The following is a 9,133-nucleotide window of genomic DNA, read 5'->3' as shown; positions in this document are numbered from 1 at the left end:
CCAAGGTGGATAGTCTTTCCTCGGGTAGTTGGCTCTAAACAGCTTTGTGATGGGGTGTATAAACCTCATAATGGTAGTGACAGAGTTAAGGGGAACCAGCTAGCCCATTCTATGGTACTTGGAAGGGAGACAAGTAATTAATGATTAGACCCAGGTGGGGAGAACCAGAGTGTATTGGTCCTGTGAAGGAAGGACTGTAGGGCTAACTAGGGAGGACTGAAAGGAGAGAGCTATTGTAGGGCATATATATGGTACTCTACCTTCAGGGCAGCAGGGGTAAAGAGATTCTAGGTAGCTACCAGAAAGGCTGGAAAGTGCTAGGAGAAGGCTTTTCAGCAGTCGATCAGCCTGAAGCTGTTTGAGGAGTCAGGCTTTGAGAGAGAGAAAGAAGTGGAATATGTAGTCCTGGGAAAGGTGTTTGTAGACAGGCAGAGGTGGGAAGCAGCCAGGGCTTCTACAGAACAGGTTTTAGCTGTTTAAACACAGCACCCTGGACAGGAAAACTGAGAAGAGGGCAGCTCTGGCTTTCCCTACCAGCCCTAGGAAGGGGACTAGAAAAGCCTCCCTGAGGAAGAGGGGCAAGGACTAAAGAGCACAGGCCAGAGCTGGTGTTCATGATGTGATACAGGGACATGGGACTTTTGGCCTGTGGGATTCTTTACTACTATTGAAGGAGATTATGAATGACTTGGCTTTGGGCTGCCCCTGTGAGAAGAGGCAGACCGTTGCAGGGCCAAACTGTCTTGTGGGGGGAAAAGGAGGCAGAGTTGCTGCAACATAACACCCAACTGTGAGGGGAATGTGCTGGCTGGTACGTTTGCTCTGTTACAAGCCTCCAGTGCAGCTTTGTGCTGATCAGGCATAATGTGAGGGTTAAAATTCTGTGGCGAGCAATTTAAACCGGAGACCGTGTGCGCTCTGTACAAAACTCACAAAAGATCCACTCACATGGGGATTGTTCTGTATATGATGAATATGTGCTGATGCACCGAACTCGTGTACGAGCAAGTAATAATTGCTTGATTTCTAGAGCACATGGTAACTAGTTACAAAGGCTCTCAAACTCGGTTATAAAATTCAAATATAAATGGCTTGATTCTCTTCTGCTTTCTACCTAGTGTAGTTGTTTGCAGTTATGAAAAATGGGTGTCCAATGCCACCATTCTGATCTGGAAGCATCTGACACTCATGTTGCACAGGGGTCAATGACTGCACAAGGTGTAAGGCAGTGGAGAATTGAGCCCATTGAAACCATGTGGTAGAATGGCCCATGTGACTCAAAGCAGTTGAAACCCATCTGAACAGGGTGGCTAAATGGGGTTTATGGCTGCTTTGTCACCACAGCAAGGCAGAGCATGCTGGTGAATCTGGCTGAGTATGTTTAATACATAAATGTTCTGTGTAGTAATGTATCAATTTCTGAAGTTAAATGTACTGGTATATACCACCATGAAGAAGTATTTACACTGGAAAGATGGGTATTTCTATAGTTTACAGTGGGATTTGCAGTATATCCTAGCTTTAGAATGAGAAATATTTCTGAGACCATGGAACATTTCATTAGAAGGCCAGACTCTCGGTTGGTATAAATTGATGTACTTCCATCAAGATCAGATGGGGGTCTGGTTCCCAATTTTAATAGTTATTCCTGTATTTTTAGTATCATAATACTTTCAGCTGCAGAAATTTGTATTCAAATACCTTAAATATATAGCCTGAATACAAGAAATAAGTACAAATATGCAAAATGCTTATTATGAGTGTCTCTTCCTGTTATCAGAGCAGTGGTGTTTTTTTTGACTCATTATTACCATAATTTTTCTTAAAAAGTCAGCCGTCTATTGTTATAGCACAATGCGTGACATAGCTATTGTCACCCACATAACACTCATGGTAGAGTGGGCAGATGCATGCTTGTTTCTATAAAAGTTAGTAGCTGAAGAAAGTGTTCTTGTAATTTGTGTGCGCTGGGATTTTAGCCAGTGGTGTAGGTGTACTAGTGCAAACCCATAGCGTAGATACAATAAATGCAGATGCAGCTTGACTTGTACTTCTGCATCTTACTCTGGCGCAAATTCCGTCTACACTAGGGAGTTTGCATTGGTGCAGCTACACTGGTGGCTAACAGCCTAGTGGAAATAAGACCTTTCCTATAGATTCTTTTAAAACAAAAACAAAACCCTGAAAAACCAATACAAAGATGTGATTATGATCTATAGTTAATTGGCTTTGTTTTATGAGATCAGAAACCAGTTGCCAGAGCGCTGTCTACATTAAGGCTCCCAACATGGCTAATGCTGATGTATCTGAATGGGCATTAGCAATGGTAGGAATTTTCCCTAATGTAAACAAAACTTAAATGAACACTAGGGCTGTAGGATAGTGTCAAGTTTAAATCAAACACCGAAATCAAAATCGCATAGTATGGTAGGGTTAAATTCTCCCTTCTGGCCTAGTTTTGCTCAGCACAGGAGAAGCAGGGTGGGAGACTGTCATAGAGATGATTGCAGATCCTAGATCCTATGTCACCCAGTCCTTTGTACAAATGCCAAAGTTACCTGCAGATTCATAGATTCCAAGGCCAGAAGAGATCATTATAATCGGACCTCCTGTACAGAAGTTTGCATATTCTAGCAACATTTAACTTATTTCTGGGTTAAATACTGATACTTGTAGAATATTTACCATGTTAAGATTCCAACTGAATGCTGGCAGCTAACTAGCTGTTGGCTATGAAGTCTGGGAACTAAACCAGCAGTCATTTCAGTGTTGTTCCAGGCTTAATGTTTACACGCGGTGTGTTGGACTAGTTGATATTTTCTGGTGTTGGGCTTTCAAGATGGACAACATCCAATCAACCTGTTTATTTAATATTCAGCACTGATTTTGGGCTGAGTGTTAGTAATAATAATTTGCACTTATCTAATGGCATTCTTCCAAATATATCAAAATGTGTTATAAATATTGTAGGATGAACTAGTAGTGCTGCCTATACTTAAGGTTGCCTTACACTTTCCCTTATAAGATCTTGTTTTCAGTTCCTTGTAACTTTGCCGAACTAACTATTAGGGCTGAAATTTTCCAGGCCTGGTGTCTGCCTCAGGCTGAATATATTTAGAAAGTTTCAGCAAAAATGGTTCAGCCATTTCTGAAAAGGAGATTAGGGAAAGAATACACACAAGTGTTTCATTAAGGAGCTCTAGCACCTCCAGGCTTTAATGCAAGGACTTGGAAGGGCACCAGATTTGTATAATTTTTGGTGGTGCCCAGAACAGGTCCAAGCAGAGCTGTTCCATCCATAGGACAGACCGGGGCAATCGCCACAGGCCCTGCGCTATGGGGGCCCCCACGCTTCAGGGGGATGCGGGGTCCAGGGCAGCCTGGGGAGGGGGCTGGCACTGGCAGCAGCGAGTGACCCAGCCCCACCTCACCCTGCTCTGCTCTGCCTCATCCTGCCAGTGTCATGCAGGGAAGGGGGTGGAAGCTGGAAAGGGGGGTTGGGGGAGGGTAGAATGAGGGCAAGGAGGGGCCAGAGCAGGGGTGGGGAAGAGGCCTAGGGGGAGGGCTGCCTGGGGCCAGGTCACTCGCTGCTGCTGGCGCCAGGCCCCCTGCTAACCTCCCAGGCCGCCCTGGACCCCACATCTCTGTGAAGCATGGGACCACCCCAAAGTGTTGGGCCCAGGGTGGTTGCTCTGGTCTGTCCTATGGATGGGATGGCTCTGAAAATGTAAGCCCAGACACTGGTGGAGTTGGGTTCCTGAATATTGGTGGAGCACAGGCACCATGGGCCCACATAACTCACCACCTATGAGGACTTGAACATGATTCAGTGGCTGGAAGTTGAAGCTAGACAAATTCAGACTGGAAATAAGGTGTGAATTTTTAAACAGTGAGTAATTAACCATTGGAACAACAGTAATTAACCACTGGAAGTTCTATGGCCTGTGGTGTACAGGAGGTTCGATTATAATGATCTCTTCTGGCCTTGGAATCTATGAATCTGCAGGTAACTTTGGCATTTAGCACAGGACCCCAGAGCAACAAGACTGTCTTTCCTGTGCTCTCAATGCTCCCCCTGCTGGTGATCAGGCAGCATGGAGGAGACAACAGCCTGGCTTGAATACAGAGAGGACAAAATCCAGACTGGGGTATGTGTATGCTATGGAAGGAGACCAGAGGATGCTATGTGAGGGTAGAATGGTTTGCATGAGGAGCCAAGGGGTGTGTATGGGAACTTGAGCTGGCTGGATAAGGAGCTAGTGGCAAGGAGGGAGACTGAGTTTGGATGAGGATCCCAGGGAGGGAGACTGGGACTAAAAGTTAGCATGAGGGAAAGACTGAGGCTTGGACAGGGAGCCTGGAGTGGGAGACTATGACTGGTTGGGCAAGGATCCTGGTATGAGGAGTGGGTAGGGGGAAGAGACAGGACTGGGATAGGAACAGGCTGGAGGGGATGGGAGACACGACCAGACTTGGGAGGAACAGGGTGAAAAGGTCTATACCCAATAGAACGTGCTACCATCCAGAACCTGGAATGGAACTCAAGATTCCTGAGTCTCACCATTCCTCTGGTGGAACATAGAGCATGTGATGTAGGGATGCATAGCTCCTGAATCGCTAGCCCACAGGTGCGGCAAACTGCTCCCATGGCTACGAGGCAGGAGTGACCTTCAATCCAGCGTTTGTGTTTGGGAAACTTATTTGGCTGATTTGATTGTACCCTCGCAGCTGGTGTTCACGCGCTCAAGAGATGGGTTCGTTATCTTATGTGCATGTATACTGCCTGGCTTTTCTATGCGCAAGAATGTAACCACTAAGAAGAGTTGTAAACAAAGTAAGGAGAGAAATAAAAACCCCAGGAAAGTTTTCCTGGGAGGCTTTTTGCAGGAGGCTTGTAAAGCTCTCTGGCTACCAACAAACCTGGCGTTCTGTTTCCTTTCCTGTGTTGTCACCACAGCTGGTGACCCCGACGTGATACCCCTCTACTCACCGGCTGGATACGCCGAGCGCGCCCGCGGCTGTTTGCCGCCCCTTATTCGTGAGTATGGGGGGGAAACTTTCCAGTGCCCAGAAGGAGCACGCAAGAGAGTTACAAAAGATTATAAGGCAGCGATCATGTGTTGCTGTCCCGGTCGCTCATATTGAGGACCTTCTAAGGGAAATAGATCGCCAGTGCCCCTGGTATCCTGACTGCGGGTCTTTACAGCTTTTTGATTGGATACGGATTGGGATCACCTTGTATAGTGAACCCCGTGCCCCAGTTCAGCACCTGCTGCTCTGGCAGCGTTGTAAGGAGGCACTGGAGGGGTTCGGCCCCGACGGCTTTAAGCCGGTTTCCCCTTTGCCCCCAGGTGATGGGCCACCCCCCTCCTGCCCGCAGCTGACCCCCCCTGCGCCGCCGCCCGTGGCGGCGCCCCCATGCCTACCGGTCGGGCAGGGGGGCGCTGTCGCCGCGGCGGTGCAGCCGGTGTGCAAGGCCGGTCTCTTGACCGACAAGGAATCCAAGTGTGGGTTCGAGGCGTTCCCCGTCTCTAAGCGAAATAATGGAAACGGGGGGCGAGTAGTGGACTGGGAGGCTCTCCCCTACTCGGTTCTGCACGAGCTCCGGGGGATCTTGAAAGGTGTGTCTAACGGTTATCACTTGCTCCCCCAAGATTGGAAAGACATATGTCGCATGGTGCTGTCTCCCGCGCAATACGTTGTGTGGGATAGCGAGTACCAGCGAGAGGCGCTTGCAGCAGCAGCACAAGGTGGGGGGGCCTATCTCGCTGAGCAGTTATATGGCACAGGGCAGTTTTCGAGCATCCCCGAGCAGGCGGTGGGCACGCCCCAGGTAGCTTTTCCCATCATTGGCCAGTGTGCCCGTCGCGCATTTCGCAGGGTCCCTGCTGCGAGCGAGTCCTCGAAGTCCTTCGACCCTGGCGGAGTTGCTGCAGGCGTGTACTGATGTAGGCACTCAAACCCATCAGATGGCCCTGCTGGCAGCTGCCCTGCACAAGGGGCAGAAGCCTCAGGGGAACTGCTTTAACTGCCATCATCCATATTGATGATTAGGCGTACGGCCCTCCCCCTCCGTTGGCTCACTGATGAGCCCGTATGGGTTGCGCAGTGGCCGCTTTTCCCCAGAATATGTGCAGTGTATATTGTAGCAGAGGTAAAGGAAATGCAAACCTACCAATATAGGTTGTGTTGTCTTGTTCAGATCACTGTGTGTTTGAAAGCAGGAGTTAGAAGTAAAAGGCAATCAAAAGACTGGGAAAGTTAATTGTGTCCCTTTTAAGTAAAAATCTTTAAGCTGTGGATAGCTTTGGATTTGGAAGCAAGCCAGAAAGCATTTGTATTAATGCAAGTTTCTAACTAATAAGGTAGAAGCCACTGAAATCTGGGCTGCCTATGAACAAATACAAGGAAACATTTTAAGCAATGACTGACTGCCCAGAAGGGGTAGACCTCTGTTCTTTTGTTTTTCAGATCATCAGAGAAAACGGATGCCAGTTAAACAGCATTCAATGTACCATGCATTTACTGGCACAATAGGGATTATTTTTGTGTTTTATGGCAAAAATTGTTGTTAAGAATTGCATACCAACAGTCTTTGGAAGCAAGGACATGGAAGGTTAACCCACTCCCCATATTGCCCATGGGATCCTTCTGTCTACCTCAGATTTCTAGCCAGAGGGCTGGGGAGGGAGGAAAGCAATTAGACACCTGAGGTTGTACCGAGTGCACTCCTCAAAAGTGGGTGTGCTTGTCCCGGTTTGTTGCTCCAAAGCTCTGTAATAAAGTTATTTTACTGCAAGAGTGAAGGTTTCCTTTGTAGGTTAAAAGAAGCCGAGAAAGGGAGAAGAGGAAAAAGCACAGAATGAGTTAACTGAGAGGAAAATACAGCTTGCAGGCTCATCCAAGGCCACAGCCAAAACTTGGCTGACCCCCAAGACAAGGGGGGGCTTAAATGTGCCCGAGCAACAATGAAATTTGCAAAACACTGCCAGGCATTAATGAAATGTGTTAGGTTTCTTTTCTCACAGGTAGAGAAGTGCTACCCAAAGATCCTAGCACCCCTGCCATTCATTGAAACCAGGAGACTGAGTCTATGTAAAGTCCATCAACGAAAGACTGCTTTGGCTCCATGCTGGAAAGGCTCTTTCCAAGTCCTGTTAACCACCAACACCGCTGTGAAGTGCCAAGGACTGACTGCCTGGACCCATGCTTTTCACTGCAAAAAGACCCCTCCACCTCGGGAGGACCTTTTGACTAATGATAAGCCTATTTCTCCTTCTAGTTCTGCTGTGCCATCTGGACAGCAGGAAAAAGGAAAAAAAGACAAGGTGAAGTGCTAGTAACCTCTCCCTTGTCCACTGACAGACCTACTGTTGCTTTGAATTTTTCTAAAAGACACAAAACCATTACAGGGTGATGTGCTAGTAACCTCTCCCCTGTATGATGCTAAACCACACTGTTTCAGGAAAAGAGAAGAAGGAACACTTGCTTCATTGAAACCACAAAGTCCAGGAATTCCTGACTAAAAGAGACATTAAGAACTAACCCTGGTGAAGAAACAAAAAATTATACACTGGCAGGAAGAAATTTGTGGAACCCATGCTTGGGAACGTGGTATTGATTGGATTTTGGGGTTTATTCTACAGGCTGCGCCCTGTGTTTTGGATAAGTCCTTCAGTATGTATTGCCTTCCCTAATTGGATTTTAAATGATAAGTACCAAAGGCACCTTGTTGCCATTGCCCCTGCTATCTTCTTTATTACACTATTACCCCTGTAACACATCAAAATACAGACAATGACCCAGAAGTTGCTGACAGAGATGGTATTGTATATCACTGAGGCTGGGAAGGCATTGCAGTGGGATCTAGCATGTTCAGGCTTGGCCCACTGCCCTTACAGACACATCAGGAGTACCATCTGATCTGCGGCCATGGAGACATACTTAGAGACTTTCTGGGTAAAAGTGCAAACGTTCTCAATGCTCCTTCCAAGCATATGGACCGGTTGAGGGGGTGTGGCCTCCCACATACCGAATCCTGCTGGGTCCATGGGGAGGATGCATGTGGGATTGAGTAATTCACCAAAACATCTGGGAAATTAGACTACCTGGTATGCCCAGTTAATTTTAGTCAGTGCTCCTGGGATTACACCTGACAGGACACTTACTTTTTCAAGTTAATGACAGCTATGTGTATGTTAATGACACCATATTACAAGACATGCAAGGTCTGTTAAGTACCTGCCTTGTTCCTGTCTGTAAACCACCCAGCAACATCTGGGATGTGAGACAGTGAAAGAAATGTGCTGTTTTAAACTTACTGATAATAGTTTTGCATGTAATAGCAAATTGATATGCTAAAATGTTATGCTTAAGTTATCCGCCAGGACGTTTTTCCTCCTTGGTGGGATTATATCTAGTCATAGCCACCCTTAGAGTGGATGAAGACCCTTTTATAGTATGGGGTCTTAGTTTTGATGTTTGATGTTTTACTTTGCTGCTTTGTTTAATGTATACCCAATCTAGTGGCATTGTGTATGCTACCCTGCGAGAGTGCTTTGTTTAAACACCGCATTTATATAATAAAACAGGGGGGGATGTAGGGATGCATAGCTCCTGAATCGCTAGCCCACAGGTGCGGCAAACTGCTCCCATGGCTACGAGGCAGGAGTGACCTTCAATCCAGCGTTTGTGTTTGGGAAACTTATTTGGCTGATTTGATTGTACCCTCGCAGCTGGTGTTCACGCGCTCAAGAGATGGGTTCGTTATCTTATGTGCATGTATACTGCCTGGCTTTTCTATGCGCAAGAATGTAACCACTAAGAAGAGTTGTAAACAAAGTAAGGAGAGAAATAAAAACCCCAGGAAAGTTTTCCTGGGAGGCTTTTTGCAGGAGGCTTGTAAAGCTCTCTGGCTACCAACAAACCTGGCGTTCTGTTTCCTTTCCTGTGTCGTCACCACAATGTGATCATGTAATGAATAATGCATTTGTACAAGAGGGCCAGATGAAGATTGCACAGTGATTTCAGAGCAACAGTGGTGTAACTGAGGTCAATTTGGTTCCACATATTTTAATATACACTACATCTTAACTAATTTCTGAATTCTGAAATGATTTCCTTCCTCCCCAGA

At 46.7% G+C, this 9,133-nt stretch overlaps 1 long non-coding RNA gene across 1 annotated transcript; it reads left to right on the top strand.

Moving 5' to 3' along the window:
* The first annotated feature begins 3,669 nt into the window (after positions 1-3,669).
* LOC135978923 (uncharacterized) lies at positions 3,670-8,926 on the top strand. The gene is made up of 2 exons (XR_010596264.1): positions 3,670-5,038; positions 7,029-8,926. It is a non-coding gene; the product is annotated as an uncharacterized LOC135978923 (long non-coding RNA).
* The last annotated feature ends 207 nt before the right edge of the window (positions 8,927-9,133 follow it).

The sequence above is a fragment of the Chrysemys picta genome, unplaced genomic scaffold, assembly GCF_011386835.1.
Source record: "Chrysemys picta bellii isolate R12L10 unplaced genomic scaffold, ASM1138683v2 scaf540, whole genome shotgun sequence".
Taxonomy (NCBI): domain Eukaryota; kingdom Metazoa; phylum Chordata; order Testudines; family Emydidae; genus Chrysemys; species Chrysemys picta.
Note: the sequence above shows the minus strand (reverse complement) of the source record. Positions and strands in the feature narration are given on the sequence as shown.